Below are 16,832 nucleotides of genomic sequence, written 5' to 3'. Positions count from 1 at the left end.
CCTACCAAAGGTGATCTACAGATTCAATGCAATTCCCATTAAAATACCAACACAATTCTTTACAGACCATGAAAGAACAATTCTAAACTTCATATGAAAAAAAATAGAATAGCAAAAATAATCCTATATAATAAAAGAATTTCTGGAGGTATCTTCATTCCTGACTTCAAGCTATGCTACAGAGCAATAGTAATACAAACTGCATGATACTGGCACAGAAATAGATTAGTTTATCAATGGAATCAAATCAAAGACCATGAAATCAACCCACATGCCTACAGACACTTGATTTCAACAAAGAAGCCAAAACCACACAACGGAAAAATGAAAGCATCATCAACAAATGGTGCTGGTCTACCTGGATGTTCGCATGTTTTAGAAATGCAAATAAAACCATATTTATAAGCCTGCACAAAACTCAAGCCCAACTTGTTCAAAGACCTCAACACACTAAATCTATTAGAAGAAAAAGTAGGGGGTGGGGGCTGAAGAGATGCCTCACAGGTTAAGAGCACTGGCTGTTCTTCCAGAGGTCTTGAGTTTGATTCCCAGCAACCACATGGTGGCTTACAGCCACCTATAAGAAGATCTGGTGCATAATGAGATCTTGTGTATACAAAATAAATAAATAAATAATTTTTAAAAAAGAAGAAGAAAAAGTGGGAAAGAGCCTTGAACTCATTGGCACAGGAGACAACTTCCTCAACAGAACACCAATGTCTCAGGCTCTAAAATCAACAATTAATAAATGGAGCCTCTTGAAACTGAAAAACTTCTGTAAGGCAAAGGACACTGTCAATAGAATGAAATGGCAGTCTACAGATTGGGAAAAGACCTTCGCCTACATCTGACAAAAACTAATATCCAAAACATATAAAGAACTCAAGAAACTGAACACCAACAAACAAAATTCAATTAAAAATGGGGTACAGCGCTAAACAGAATTCACAAAAGAGGAATCTCGAATGGGAGATAAGCACTTAAGAAATGCTCAGAGTCCTTAGTCATCAGGAAACTGCAAATCAAAACTACTCTGAGATTCCATCTTACATTCATAAGAATGACTAAGAACAAAATCTCAAGTGACAGCTCATGCTAGAGAGGATGTGGAGAAATGGGGACCTTCCTCCATTGCTGGTGGAAATGTAAACTTGCACAACCGCTTTGGAAATCAATCTGGAGCTTTCTCAGAAAACTGGGAAGAGCTTTACCTCAAGACCCAGGTATACCACTCCTGGATACATAACCAAAAGACATTCCACCATACATCAAGGACACTTGTTCAACTACGTTCATAGCAGCTTTAATTGTAATAGCCAGAACAACCTAGATGTCCCTCAACAGAGGAATGGATATAGAAATTGTGGAACATCTACACATTCTCAACTATTAAAAACAAGGAAATCATGGAATTTGTAGGCAAATGGATGAAACTAGAAAGGATCATCCTGAGTGAGGTTACCCAGACCCAGAAAGACACACATAGTATGTACTCACTTATAAGAGAATTTCAGCCTTATAGTACAGGATAGACATACTACAATTCACAGACCCAAAGAAGATAAAGAACAATGAGGATAGAAGGAAGGGTGCCTCACCCTCACTAAGAAGGGAAAATAGAATAAACAGCCTTAGTGGATGAAGAAAGGGAACAAGGTAGAAGAGGGAGTGCAGAGAGATTTAAGGATGCAGATCAGACCTGGGGAGACTGTGGGAGGACAGAGTGCTTACAGAAAGAAGAGAAACCACGGTCAGGGGCATCTTTGTGACAACCTGGAGACCTAACACAGAGTAAGCTTCTGGGAGGATATGGGGGTGGCTCTAGCGGAGACTCTAGGTAGCAAGGGTCATGGAGACTGAAGAGGGCACCCTCTAACTAGCACCCTCTAACCCTAGTGGAGGGAGGGGAACACCAACCCACCCACAAGAACTTTGATTCAAAATTTACTCTGCCTACAAGATGTACAGGAATAAAGACAGGACAGGGATTGAGGGAATGTCCAACCAATGCCTGACCCAAACTGAGACCCACCCAACAGGAGAGAGCCTAACGCTATTAACAATGTCCTATGCTTACAGACTGGACCTCGCATAGCTTCCTCTGAAAGTTCCACCCAGGAGTGAAGCAAAGCAGATGCTGAGACTCACCAAACGTTGGGCAAAGTGTAGGAAGTCTTGTGAAAAAGTTGGGGGAGGGATAAAAGAACCTAAAGGGACAGGAGCACCACAAGAAGACCAACAGAGTCAACTAAGCAGGATCCAGAGGGGCTTGTGGAGACTCAAGCACCAGCCACGGACACCATGGACTGGACCTAGACTCCTTACACAGACGTAGCCAATGCTCAGCTTCATGTCCCTAGTAAGGAGAACAGGGCTATCCCTGACATGGACTCCTTTGCCTGCCTTTTCATCACTTCCCCTTGGTGGGGCTGCATTTCCAGGTCACAGGGAAAGAGAACAAGCTCAGTCCTGATGCAACCTGATGAGCTGCAGTGGTTGGTTGGCGTGGAGGGGGTCCCTTTTTCTGAGGAACAGTGGAGAGGGGAAGGAGAAAAGGGAGGGAGGGTGAGAACAGGAGAGGGAGAAGGGTACTACAATCAGGATGTAAAGTAAATTAATTAATTCATTAATTTTTTTAAAAGATTAACTCAAAAAGTCTATAGCCATCCTATCTATAAATGGTAAACACCTGAGAAAGAAATTAGGGAGACAACATACTTCACAATAGCCACAAATAATGTAAAATATCTTGTTGTGACTCTAAACAAGCAAGAGAAAGACCTGTATGACAAAAACTTCAAGTCTTTGAAGAAACTAGAAAAGATGTAAGATGGAAAGATCCCAAATGCTCATAGATCAGTAAGATTAATATAGTTAAAGTGCCCATCTTACCAAAAGTAATCTATAGAATCAATGCAATCCCCATCAAAATTGCAGCACAATTCTTTACAGACTATGGAAGAAAAATATGGAAAAATAGAAAGCCCAGAATAGCTAAAACAACTCTGTACAATAAAAACTCTGAAGTTATCACCATCCCTGATTTCAGGCTCTACTACAGAGAGAGCGTGGGAAGAGGAAAGAAGGTGGGGGGAGAGTGGAGTTGGGAGGTTAGAGGTCTGGGAGAGAGAAGAGAAACTGAAGGAGGGGCCTCCCTGGGAGAGCCTGGGACCTGCGGAGGTTATGGGGGTGACTCTAGCTGGGACTCCTAGAAGCAGGGATATGGAGACTAAAGTAGACACTCCTGTATCCAAGCAGGACTTCCAGTGGAGGGAGGAGAACACCAACCCACCCACCAAATCTTCAACCCAAAATTAAAGATGGAGCAAAGATTGAGGGAAGGGCCAAACAATGACTGGCCTGACTCGAGACACACCCCGTGGGACAGAGCCAACCCCTGACACTATCAAAGATACTTTGCTATGCTTGCAGACAGCAGCCTAGCATAACGTGGTGGAGAGGCTCCACCAAGCCGTGGATAGAAACAGATGCAGAGACCCACAGCCGAACATTAGGTGGAGCTCAGGGAGTCTTGTAGATGAGTTAGGAGAAGAATACAGGGACCCGGAGGAGCCAAGAACTTCACCGGAAGACCAACAGAGTCAACGAACTGAGGACCATGAGAGGTCACAGAGGTTGAACCACCAACCAACAAGCACACATGTGCTGGACCTAAGTACCCTACACATATGTAGCTCATGAGCAGCTTGGTCTTCATGAGGGTCCCCTAGCAATTAGAGCAGGGACTATCTCTGACATGGGTTCTATTGCCTGCTTGTGGATTATTTTCCCCTTGCTGGGCTACCTTGTTGGGCCTCAGTGGAAGAAGATACACCTAGTCCTGATGGGATTTGGTATGCCAGGGCAGGTTTGTTGGAGGGGTTTCCCCTTTTTTGAAGAGAAGGGGAGGAGGGAAATAAGGAAGGAGTGGGGAGGTGAGACCAGAGAAGATGCGGGAGGGGTATTAATAGGGATGTAAGGTGAATAAATAAATTAATAAAAATGCACAGTATTGGTATAAAAATAAACAGGTTGATCAATGAAATTAAATTGAATACCCAGATGTAAATCCACATATCTATGGACACCTGATTTTTTTACAAAGAACCCAAAATTATACAATGAAAAAAGAAAGCACCTGCAACAAATTCTGATAATCTAACTGGGCGTTAGCATGTAGAAGCATGCAAATGGGTCCAGATCTATCACCTAACACAAAACTCATGTCCAAGTGAAACAACGGCATCTACACAAAGCCAAACACACTAAATCTGACAGAAGAGAAAGTGGGGAATACCCTTGAACATATTGGCACAGGAGACAATTTCCTGAACAGCAAATTATAGCAGAGGCAAAATGATGGACAATTAATAGATGGAATCTCATGAAACTGAAAACTTCTGTAAGGCAAAGGACAGCTACTGTGAAAATCAATATGGAGATTCCTCTGAAAATTGGGACTCAATCTACCTCAAGACCCAGCTGCACCACTTCTGGGCATATACCCAAAGGACGCTCCATCCCGCTACAAGGATCCTTGCTTCATAGCAGCTGTATTCGTAATAGCCAGAAACTGGAAACAACTTAGATGTTCCTCAACCAAAGAACAGATAAAGAAAATGTGGTGCTTTTATACAACAGACTACTAGTCATCTATTAAAAACAAGGACATCATGAAATCTACAGGCAAATAGATGGGACTAGAAAAAAGCACCCTGATTGAGGAAACCCAGACCCAAAAAAGACAAATATGGTATGTATTCACTTATAACTGGATATTAGCTGCAATGGGAAGGATAACTATGCTACAATCCACAGATCCAGAAAAGCAAGTAACAAGGGGGGTCAGGGGGGCACACATGAACTTCCCTGGGTTAGGAGAATAGAATAGATGTTGCTGGTGGCTGAGGAGGGGATGAATGAGGTGGGGGAAGAAAAGAGGGCGAGAGCACTGAGAGAGACAACTGGAACTGGGAGGCTTCTTGGGGACAAGCTAGAAACGTAGAATGGAAACGTCCAGGGTAACCAGAGCTAAGACTCCTAGCCACTGGAAGCATGGAGCCCATGCTGCACACCTCCTGTAGCCAGGCAAGCCTTCCAGTGGAGGGACTAAGGAACCAACCAAGCACAAAATTTCCAACCAACAATTTGTCCTGCCAGCATGATGTGCTGAGTAAAAGTGGAGCAGAAATTGTGGGAGTGGCTAACCAATGACTTGTCCAGCTTTAGACTGATGCCCTGAAGGTGAGCCCACCCACACCATCCCCTGTGGGGCAGGCACCAGAGGGTGGAGAGCCCAGAGACCTAGAATAAAACCAAACACAACTAGGGGAGGGAGTCCATGAAATGATTGTTAATGACATCCTACTATACTCATAGACTGGTGTCTAGCCCAGGTGTCATCGGAGACAATTCACCCAGCAAACTAATGGAAATAGATGCCAAGACCACAGTGAAACATTAGGTGGAGCTTGAGGAAGAGGGAGATGAAGGACTGTAGCAGCCAGAGGGGTCAAGGACACCACAAGAAAACACACAGAACCAACTGACCTGAGCTCATAGGGGTTCACAAAGACTGCATGGGTCTGACCTAGGCCCTCTGCACATATGTTACAGTTGTGAAGCTTCTGTCTTCATACAGAACTCCTAATCATGGGAGCAGGAGTTGACTCTGACTCCCTTCTCTGCCTTTAGGACCCTTTTCCACATACTGGGTTTTCCTGTCCAGCCTTAATACGAGTGGTGGTGTCAAGTCTATCAGCAATTTAATATGCCATCTTTGGTTGATATCCATGAAAGGCCTGCCCTTTTCTGAAGAGAAGTAGAGAATGGGCTGTGGGAAGGAGCTGGGAGAAAAGGAGGGAGTGGAAACTACGGTGGTAGGGATGTAATCATGGGAAAAGAATATTTTTAAATTTGATTTATTTAAATTTTTTTTAAAAAATTCTTATTTGTATATCCAGCTTTTGTCATTTGTTTTGTTTTTAAGATTTATTTATTATTTATACAGGATTCTGCAGGGCATAGGGGAAGAGAGGGAAGGAGGGAGGGACCGGGAGGAGTCGAGGGAGGGGGCCACAGCTGGGATACAAATTGAATAAATTGTAATAAATGATGATGATGATAATAATAAATGGGCATAATAAAAAAGTGTTCTTTAAATCTGATCTTTTTCTGGTAAATATATTTAGCTGTTATCTCATCATTTTCCCATTGCATTTCATCTTATTCTCCTTTAAACACTTGCCACATTACTTTTTCCACAGCAGGTACTACATGTATAGTAAATGGATCTTTTCTTTATCTGTGTGAACATTTTAATATTATCTATGATACTTAAATTTTATCTGTGCCATTGTTTTAACATTATCTAGATAATGATACTGTTTAATTAATGTCTGTCATAACACACCCTAGAATTCAGTACCACCCATGTCCCTGTATGTAACTGAGTATTTTGTCATTTCTAAATGCAGGCAGAGACGAAAATTCTGTTTGTTGTGATAAAACCTCCAGCATTATTAGTTTTGAAAATCTGAATTGTCATGGTAAAACTACATCAATTCCAATGTCTCAAATCAATTCCAATTTTTAAGATGACAGCTCTCTGACTCCTTCTCCATATCAGTCCTGTCTTTTCTACCTCTAGTAAATCTTCAGGCCCATCATCACTGAAGTCATGCCTGTGATGATGTGAGACTGCTGGTCCCTAGTTCTTAGGTACCTTCTTCTTCGTATCAAGCCACACATGCTTTTGTCCTTTAATTCCAAAATTATAATTAAAGAACGGAATAAAAATTACCCCTAAAACCAGTGTCGTCATTGTTCATTCTACCAAAGTCCCACATATGTCGAAGGATGTTCACCAGTAAGTGCAGTATTTAAAATAACATAAGACTGGAAAGAAGGAAAATAAATGTCTTAACTTATAGAATTGGATTATTTGCTTTATGCTCATCAATGTAATATTAAATATCAATAAAAATAAAAATAATAATAATAATAATAATAATTGATGATGAATTAATAGTAAATAAAGTGAGAAAACCCAAAACTAATAATTCAATCTCACTTTTTAAAATAAATGAGCAGGCAAGCCAGAAATAAAAATTAAGATAACTGGCCTCTTCTCATGCATGTAAATTCTAGTCTTTTCTGAGGCATGCATATAATTGTTAGTCTCTTCTGACTTGTGCATGTAAATGCTGGTTTCTTCTGCTTACTTACACTGAGAGCAAGGACACTACTAGAAGGATGCTTCAAAGCAGGGTAGGTGTCATGTTCTTAGGGTGGCCACAACAGCCCTTCATCTCTTCATTAGGAGAAACAGCAGCAATAACAATGAAAAGAAATTTGTACAGCTACCATAGCATTGTAACTGGTGTTAGAAGCAGCTACCTTCATTCAGGTTTGAATGGTTTTCAAAATTTTTTATTTGAAACCATAATTTTTTCTAATTTTTAAAATTATCCTAATGATATTTCTGTTCCATGTAATTGGCAAAGTTTTCTATCCAAATTAGTAAAACCTCTAAGTCCTAATTCTCTGTGCAGCCTGAGTGAGTACATTGGTAAGAATGTCAACATGATAGTGAGTGGGGGAAGTTTGGAACATGGAAGGTAGAGTCTCATATCAAGATAGACAGTCCTTCAATAATAATGCACATATAAAAGAAGTGTTTGTGACCACTTATTAACCATTCAATGAGTAATAAATTCATATGTACCAGCACCAAAGCTAAAAGCTGATAATGCAGATATGAAAAGAATAGTATCAGAGTCCTCATAAACTATCTGGACAAGATCAGAGAAATTGAATTGCTTGTTTGTTTTATGGCTGAATCATTTTCTGGGGCTCAAAATGTGGAACAAAATCAGAAGCTGATAGGCTTGTGGTGAGGTGTGTCAAGAGCAGATGTCCCAAAAAAAACTAATTCTAAGCTTCTTTAGAAAAGAGTAAGAATTTTTTTTTAGCCCAGTTAAGATAGTACAACTATTCAAATCTGAAAAGAAAGTCATTAGAAAAACATAGGACAAAGTATGATTGGCTCACAAACACCATGTCACTCCAGATTAGTCGAGGTTATGGTATTTATGGTATCAGACAGATTTCTTGTCACCTTGATAAAATGTGTGAAACAAACCATTTAAAATGAGAAAAGATCCTGACATCCTTTGATGTCCTTTGATTTCAGCACTTGGGAGACAGAGGCAGGTGGATCTCTGGACCAAGGCCAGCCTGGTCTACAAAGTGAGTTCCAGGACAGCCAGGGCTAAGAGAGACTCTGTCTCGAAGTAATAATTACAATAATGAAAATATTTACTTGGCCTATAGTCTCTAACGTTTCAGCTCATGGTACTTGCTGATGCACCTATGGTGAGGCATCTCACGGCATAGCATGTGCCACAGGAAAGCGGCAGAGAGAAAAATTAAAGGGCCAGGGGCAAGATACACCCACCAATGGGACACCCCTTCCGGCCCGTCCTCCAGCCAGGCCCCAGTTTCTAGCACCTTCCAAAACTGTATCTGGGTATTAATCCATCCGACTGCTGGCTTGCTTAGACCAGAGCCCTCACAACCCAAAATTACTCCTCAGTGGACATTTGGGGAGAATGTCACAGCCAAGTCCTAACGAATATATGTTTGCAAAATTATACCAAAAATACTATAGCAGTCAGACCATGTACTAAAGAACTCCTAACTTTGTATTGAGAATGGCAGAGACCTGGTGAAGAATTTAGCACTGGAGGGCACGGTCATGTGGTCCTTTATAAGCTTAAAACCACAACTGTATTTTAAGCAGAAGCAAATGCAATATTTCACATCATTTTAAATAAGATTTTCAGATAAAGTGGTGTGCAGATAAGTTAGAAATATGTTTTAATATTGTAAAAGTAAGTGACAAGACAAAATATATCATACAAAAGGGAAATATTCCACTGCATCAGTAAAGACTGATTTGCAGGTCTAGAATGATGCCTGAACCATTCAAACAAACACATACTTAACTTTAAATTATATGAAGTATGTATTAAAGTATATACTTAAATTGTATTTTCAAAATATTTAAAACTTCATTGTTTCCTTTGTAAAGAGCAAAAAATAGTTTGTCACTTTTATTTTATTGTCAATATGTGCAAAAATTTAATATCGCTGCCCTTGACCAACGTGTCTAAAAATGTTTGTATTCACTGCACACTTGGCGACAAATACAGTGCTGCATTTGAAACTACACCTTCTTCTGCAGGGCTGCTTCACTTCGAAAGACGTGGGAAGTGAGCAGTGCTGACAAGGTCTGGAGAGAGGCAGTTTACTTGGCAGAGCTGAAGATGTGTTCTAGCTAACGCAGGCTTCCTTGCAGATGTCTGTTCTCTGACAAATTGCTTAATTCCCCAGGAAAAATGATGATCCGAGTGATGACCCACAGCTGTGTGGAGGCCGTTGTGGGTGGGTGCAGCAGGAGGCTGCGTGGCCAAATGCTGGCTGAGCAGTAATTAATCACAGGCAGTTTGCCCACGTTTTGGAAATAGGCAAACTCGTTCTTACATAACTGACGGACTTTTCTCCCTAGGTTCAGCATCCTTTAAGCGGAGTTTAGATTATTCTCCCTCGGAGACGTTTCTAGCCCATCAGGATTCAAGCGAGTCCGCTTTTCCGCCTCTCTGTGAGTCTGTGAGAGGCTGCCTGCCTCCCTGCCCTGCCTGGAACCTGGTGACTCATCTGACAGTTTATAAATGTGACTTTTTGGAGTTGTTTGTGGATAGAAAAGGACTGGAGATTTTCGGGCCCGTTCTCAGTGGCGCAGCTGCTCATGCCTTTCTCAGCACGGTGACAGCACAGGGGAGGGGCGGACCGGCTGCAGCTCTGCTGTGCAGACTTCAAACATGCATCACAAGGAAGGGTTTTCTTCTGTATCATCCTCCTGCCTCCAACTCACCAGTTTATCTTCCTTCACGCAGAGACAGTCAAAGCACGCATATCTAAGAGACGTCTGGGCCTCCACCTGAACGCCAGTTTCGGGGTCTCACTGCCCGCGCACTCATTTGTGCTTAATCAGGCTCTGCTCTTACCCTTCCCCATTCTGCACCATTCACCTCCTTTAAATTTTGGTTGTGTGTCCCCTGACCAGTTCCTTCCCTGATTGATTCTGGAAAACAATAACTGGCCATACCTTAGCCCACACACAACACACACACACACACCTAGTGCCCAGCTTTCTCCTGAGTTACGGTTTTATGGAAATTATAACTTCTGATGTATTACTCATTCACTTTATGTCTTTATAAAATGAGTACAAATTGTATCAGATCCTGGATCTGGGTGGATTTGCCCGCTGCTACATGTCTAGCACCTAAAATTACATCACCACATAGTATATACTTTTAAAAGATTCATGGTAAAATATGCTGATTAAAATCCTAGAACATGGGCTGGAGAGATGGCTCAGAGATTAAGAACACTGGCTGCTCTTCTAAAGGTCCTGAGTTCGATTCCCAGCAACTGCATGGTGGCTCATAGCCATCTATAGTGAGATCTGGTGCCCTCTTCTGGTGTGCAGGCAAAATACTATATAAATAATAAATCTTTAATAAATCTTTATAAAGACAGTTGCTTATTAAAGTGAAGCAACTTAGACTTATTTGGAAAAAGTTAATCGTAGATCTACACACAACAGAATCTATTGCTAATATTAAAGAGTCACTAGGCCATCCCTCTGAGCTAATAAAGATGATTCAAAGGAAGAGGAAAGGAAAGTCATGTCAGAAATAAATAGAAAACTTTTCAAGGGGGAAAGTTAGCACCAGCTTAAACATGGGTCAGTAAAAAAATGGATTTTTCAGAAAAAGTTAATCTCAGAATTTCATCATTTAAGAGGGTAGAAACAGGTGGCATTTCCCCTTTCAGTTACAGGCTGGTGGGCCAGTGCCAAGGGTACCACTATTCTAATAAAAGTTTGGGGCAAATGAATATAGATAGGATTTGAGTAAGCCTCTTTAAAGCCTGCAGTGGGGAATCATATGAAAGAAGGGGAGTTAGTATGAATGGAAGAGGACAGGAGCTCCACAAGGACAAAATAGAGCAGGGCACAGGGGTCCTCATGAGACTGTTTCTCCAACCAAGGACCTTGTAAGGATATAACCTAGAACCTTTGCTCGGATGTAGCTCATGGTAGCTCAGTAACCAAGTGGGTTTCCCTAGTAAGGGAAACAGGAACTATTTCTGACATGAACTCAACAACTGGCTCCTTTACCGCCCCGCCCCACTCCCGAGGGAGGAACAGTTTTGCTATACCACAGAGGAGGACATGGCAGCCAGTCCTGATGAGACCTGATAAGCTAGGGTCAGATGGAAGGTGAAGAGGACCTCCCCTATCAGTAGACTTGGAAAGGGGTAGGGAGGAGATGAGGGAGGGAGGGTGGGAGGGTAGGATTGGGAGGGAATGAGGGAGGGAGCTACGGCTGGGATACAAAGTAAATAACCTGTGATTAATATAAAAAAATAAAAATTAATACATAAAATATTAAAAAAATAAAGCCTGCAGTGAATCTAAGGGAAGCAAACTAAGAGAGAGACGAGGGACCAATGGCACTTAAAACTAAACAACTGAAACATTGCCACTAGACTCTGTAAAGCTTAGGGTGCTTGTCATTTCCAACATCAATATATAGAGTTCCTAGGATGGAAAAAAAAACCCTTCTTGCCGGTACTGGGAGAATGAGCACTGAGTAAACACTTCTTGACTTTATCAAGACGCCAACCTCAGTTGTGTAAAAGCTATGCTTATCAGGAAGGACTCCAACAAGTATGGTGGCAAGAAATGGAGGAGGAAGAATTTCTAGACAAGAGCATCTTTCCAGTTCTTATACATTGGTTGACTAAGGCATTCTGTTGTCTATTATGAAGGGTCTTGGGGGACAGATCTTATAAGGCCTGATTTAAGAAGAAGAAGAGTCTTCTCAATTTAGGGGAGAGATCCATCAAGCTTCTGAGAGTAGAATATGTATTTTTTGTGCTTGAATAAAATATTCTGTACATGTCTACTAGGTCTACATGATTTTTTTTGTTACTCAACTCCAGCATTTCTGGTTTGTTTTTGTCTGGGTGACCTGTCTATTGGTGAGACTTGGGTATTGAAGTCACCCAGTATCACTATGTGAGAGTCAACATGTGATCTTAGCTGAATTGGTGTTTCTGTTATGAACTTTGGTGCCCTCGGTTTTGGTGCCCATATATGTTTAGAATTGCAATATCCTTTTAGTGGATTTTCCCTCTAATGAATGTGCTGTCTTTCCCTTTCTCCTCTAATTAGTCTAAAGTCTCTTTTGTCAGATATTAAAATAGCTATACCTGCTTGCTTCATTTTACCCTGAGGTAATGTCTATCCATGATTTGCTCACTACTGCCTATGCTAGATCCTAGGCAAGTACTGAGGATATTGGGTCCCTAGTAGAGTCCTTCTGTGGCTTGGCAGGTGACACAAAGTAAGAAATTTGGGCCAGATCTAAAGAGTCCTTGAGGAACGGAGGTAGGGTTGAAGGAGGGCCTCCTTCAGGCAAGCCGCAGAAGGACTAAGAGTAAGTCTAGAAAGACTGTAATGGAGAACAAGAAGGAAAGTGCAAATCGCCTTACCTGTACCTCAGCCCGAAGTAGCCACTGCAAGGTCCTGGTAGAAAGTGTTTCTACAGGTTGGTGTGGGCACTAAACATGTATTTTGACTAGAAGGAAAGGCTAAAAGGGTTGGCTGAAAGAGTTAGGGGACCTGAGTCCTCATTAATAATTGGAATCCCCAAGGAATGGTTGTAAGATGGGAGGAGGGGCTGTTGAAAGCAGGCTACACTAGCTCTGTCTTTTTATCTATTTGCTCTTAAGATAGGCTCGTTCACTGACTATGACACTTACCACTTTTGCTGGAGTAACTAGCCAACCAGCAGCTGGAACCTGCCTTTCTCTTCTGTGATATGACATCCTAAGCACAGAGATTGCAGTTGTGTGCTACTGTGCCCATTATTTTTTTAACACAGGTCCTGGATTTGGTTGGTCATGTTCTCCTGGTGAATTCCATCCCTTCAGATTTCTACAATCTTTCCTCCGCTTCTCCTGCATGGTTCCCCAATCTTCGAGGGGAGAGACTCAGTGAAGACCTACAACTTAGACCCTCTCTAATCATGTCTGGCTGTGGGTCTCTGAACCCACTCCCGTCTGCTGCTGAAGGAAACCTCTCTGATGACAACTGTGCAAGGCACTGATCCTAGGTCTCTGAGCTACCATGCTCCAGTTCCTGGCCATCCAGGCAGAGTCCAGAATGGGCTCCTTCTCACGACATGGGCCTAGAGCTAAACCAGACATCGGTCGCTACTTTCACAAGTTCTACACAACCATCGCCTCAGCACACCTTGCAGGCAGAACAGATTGGAGGTCGAAGGTTTTGTGGCTGTGCAGGTTTCTCTTTCGGTAGCCTGCAGAGTACCTTCCTGCACTGAAGAGCATTGAGGCCTTATGCAGGCACCAGCTTGACATCTCTGTGTTCAGGGTAATATGTAGAAGTTGTCCGCAGCAATGGGCTCCACTGTCAGTTTTCTGAGAGTGACACTCTGTCCTAGCCGAGGTTGTTGGAGAACCTCCATAGGACACCTGGGGCCAAAAACGTGAACAAGTATAAAACTGGCCCACCACTGAAGGCCTGTCTACAAAAGGCGACCAACTCAGACTCTGTGTCCTCCATTACAAGGAGTGCTCACTAGGGGACTCATAAATTCCAGGAAGATTCCACTGTGATAGGTTTCCACACTGCCCTCAAATGGCCCCCAGTTCTATCCATCTATCCCCATATTCTCTTTATCCATCCTTTTCCCACACCTGATCCATCTTGCTCCAGTCCTCACCCACCTCCAGTCCACCCACAAAATCTGTTCTACTTAAGCTTCCCAGGGAGATTCATGAGCCTCTACCCGCCCCCACAAGAGCATTTTTCTTTACTTAACCTCTATGGATCTGTGGTTTGTAGCTTGATTATCATTTACTGAACAGTTAATATTTAGTTATAAGTGATTATTTAACATATTTGTCTTTCTGGGTCTGGGTTACCTCACTCAGGATGATCTTTTCTAGTTCCCACCATTTGCCTGCAAATTTCATGATTTCTTTGTTTTTAATTGCTGAGTAGTATTCCATTGTGTAAATGTACCACAATTTCTGTATCCATTCCTCAGTGGAGGGACATCTGGGTTGTTTACAGATTCTGGATATTATGAATAAAGCTGCTACGAACGTGGTTGAGCAAATGTCCTTGTATTGTTGAGCATCTTTTGGATATATGCCTAGGAGTGGTAAAGCTGGATCTTGAAGTAGCACTATTTCTAATTTTTTGAGAAAGCACCAGATTGGTTTCGAAAGTGGTTGTACAAGTTTACATTCCCACCAGCAATGGAAGAGAGTTCCCAATTCTCCACAACCTCTCCAGCATGTGTTGTCACTTGAGTTTTTGATCTTAGCCATTCTGAGGGGTGTAAGGTGGAATCTCAAGGTCATTTTGATTTGCAATTCCCTGATGACTAAGGACACAGAGCATTTCTTTAAGTGTTTTTCTGCCATTTGATGTTCCTCTATTGAGAATTCTCTATTTAGCTTTGTACCCCAAGATCAAAAACTCAAAAGAAAGACAGGAGAAAGACTTTTCTTTTTTTTAAAGAACTTGTAGCAATTCTATAGAATATACAGAAATATACTTTCATGTGCTAAAATGTAACTTTGCCAGTCCAAGCGTGGTGTCTGTTTCCCTGGCCTAAAGCCCAGCAAGGCAGGTATAAATTTTGGCTTAGAGTAACTATTTATTGCCTCTGCTCAACTGGAATCCACCGCATTGACCTTGAACTTTAACAATTGTGGGTGTACTTCACCCTAAGTAACTATAGATGGTGCCAATATGACATCCAAGATCCTCCAGGAATAACTTAAACGTCTAACAATTGTTTGTTTGTTTGTTTTCTTCACTAGTCTGAAATTTTAATGGCATAGTCAAGCAAATTCATTTTACTTTTCTACTATGAAGAGGCACTTATTTATTCTGTAAGATCCCATGAGCTTCACACTCTTTCTGTAATAAGAACACAGAAAATGGTTTTTGAATACTTGACAAATAATCCCATAAATTTAGCAAACATGCCACAAAGCACATAATCGCACCTTAACAATTCATTTTATCTTTCTTTTCAAATAAACCAAGATAAAAAATTAATTGCTATTTACATTGAGACCAATAAAGCCGATTGTAAAATACTGAGAAAACTTCAGAGATTGTCATGTCTTCTTGATAAAAACAGTAAATCTCAAAATTATTTCACCCTTCTCATTAAACCTCAGAAGAAACTGGATTAGAACTCACATTCCTAAGTCCAAAGCCACTGTCCAACCCCCTCCCCCGCTCTTCAGACCCAGGCACCCGCCCAGCTCTTTCTGGTTTAAGACTCTGGGAAACATTCCTTCAATGCAAGCATCAATGGTGAGATTTCCTGACTTGGACATTTTTTTGTCTAGACTACAAATGTTTCTCAAGTTTATTAAAACGTGAGGAGCAATCTGTTCCCATACATATATATGTTGGGGCCACAACAGAGCAATAAAGAACCTTACTCTGTTGTTAACCTCGATAAAACTGATATAATGTGGGAATGAAAGTGATCACGGAGCAGCAAAATCTATATTAGGATTTTGCTTAACTGTGCTTGTTCTTCATCAAGCACATAGAATGGTCCTGATCTTATTAAACTCTATTAAGCAACATGACAGACAACAATTTTTCTCTATAATTAATTACAATATTTAAAAATATTATCATCCACAGGCACATTTCCAATATTTTATCTGCTATGACAAAATTTCTCACATAGAGAGTACACATTTGTTTCTTATAGAAATACAACTGTAGAGGCTGTAATATTATTTTTCTCTGTGTAGAATATAGCTTAGAATTCATTTCCCTCTTTGAAATTTGAGTTTCTCCCTTAATTAATTTGATTTTGACCATAGGTTTGCTGTAAATTGCCTTTATTATGTTTAGGTATGTCCCTTGTGTCCCTAATATCTCTAGGACTTTTATCATGACGGATGTTGGATTGTGTCAAAGGCCTTTTCTGCATTTAAAGCAATGATCATGTGCTTTTTTTTTCTTTCAGTTTGTTTATGTAGTGGATTACATTTATTGATTTTTATATATTGAACAATTCTGCATGTTTGGGATGATGCCTACTTGATCATGGTGGATGATGGTTTTGGATGTGTTTTTGGATTTGGTTTGCAAGTAGTTTATTAAGTATTTTTGCATCTATGTTCATGAAGAAAATCGGTCTGTAATTCCTTTCTCTCCCTCTCTCTCTCTCTCTCTCTCTCTCTCTCTCTCTCTCTGTCTCTGCCTTTGTGTGGTTTTGGGTATCAGGGAAAACTGGACCTCATAAAATGAATTGAGCCATGTTTCTTCTGTTTCTATTTTGTGGGATAATTTAAGGAATGTTGGTATTGACTCTTCTTTGATAATCTAGTAGAATTCTGTGCTAAAACCTTCTGGACCTGGGTATTTGGGGGGGGGAGGTTGGAAGACTTAATGACTGCTTCGATTTCACTAGGGCTTATAGGTATATTTATATTGTTCATCTGATTTTTATTTAACTTTGGTAAGCAGTATCTATTGAAAAATTACCCAATTATTTTCAATTGTACAATCTGGTGGAGTATGGGTTTTTAAGGTATGTCCATATGATTCTTTGGAATTTCACAGTTTCTGATTTTGTTAATCTTGTTAATTTGGATATTCTCACTTGGTCATTTACTTAGTTTGG

The sequence above is a fragment of the Meriones unguiculatus genome, chromosome 2 (assembly GCF_030254825.1).
Source record: "Meriones unguiculatus strain TT.TT164.6M chromosome 2, Bangor_MerUng_6.1, whole genome shotgun sequence".
In the NCBI taxonomy this organism is placed as follows: Eukaryota; Metazoa; Chordata; class Mammalia; order Rodentia; family Muridae; genus Meriones; species Meriones unguiculatus.
This window is presented reverse-complemented; position numbering follows the sequence as displayed.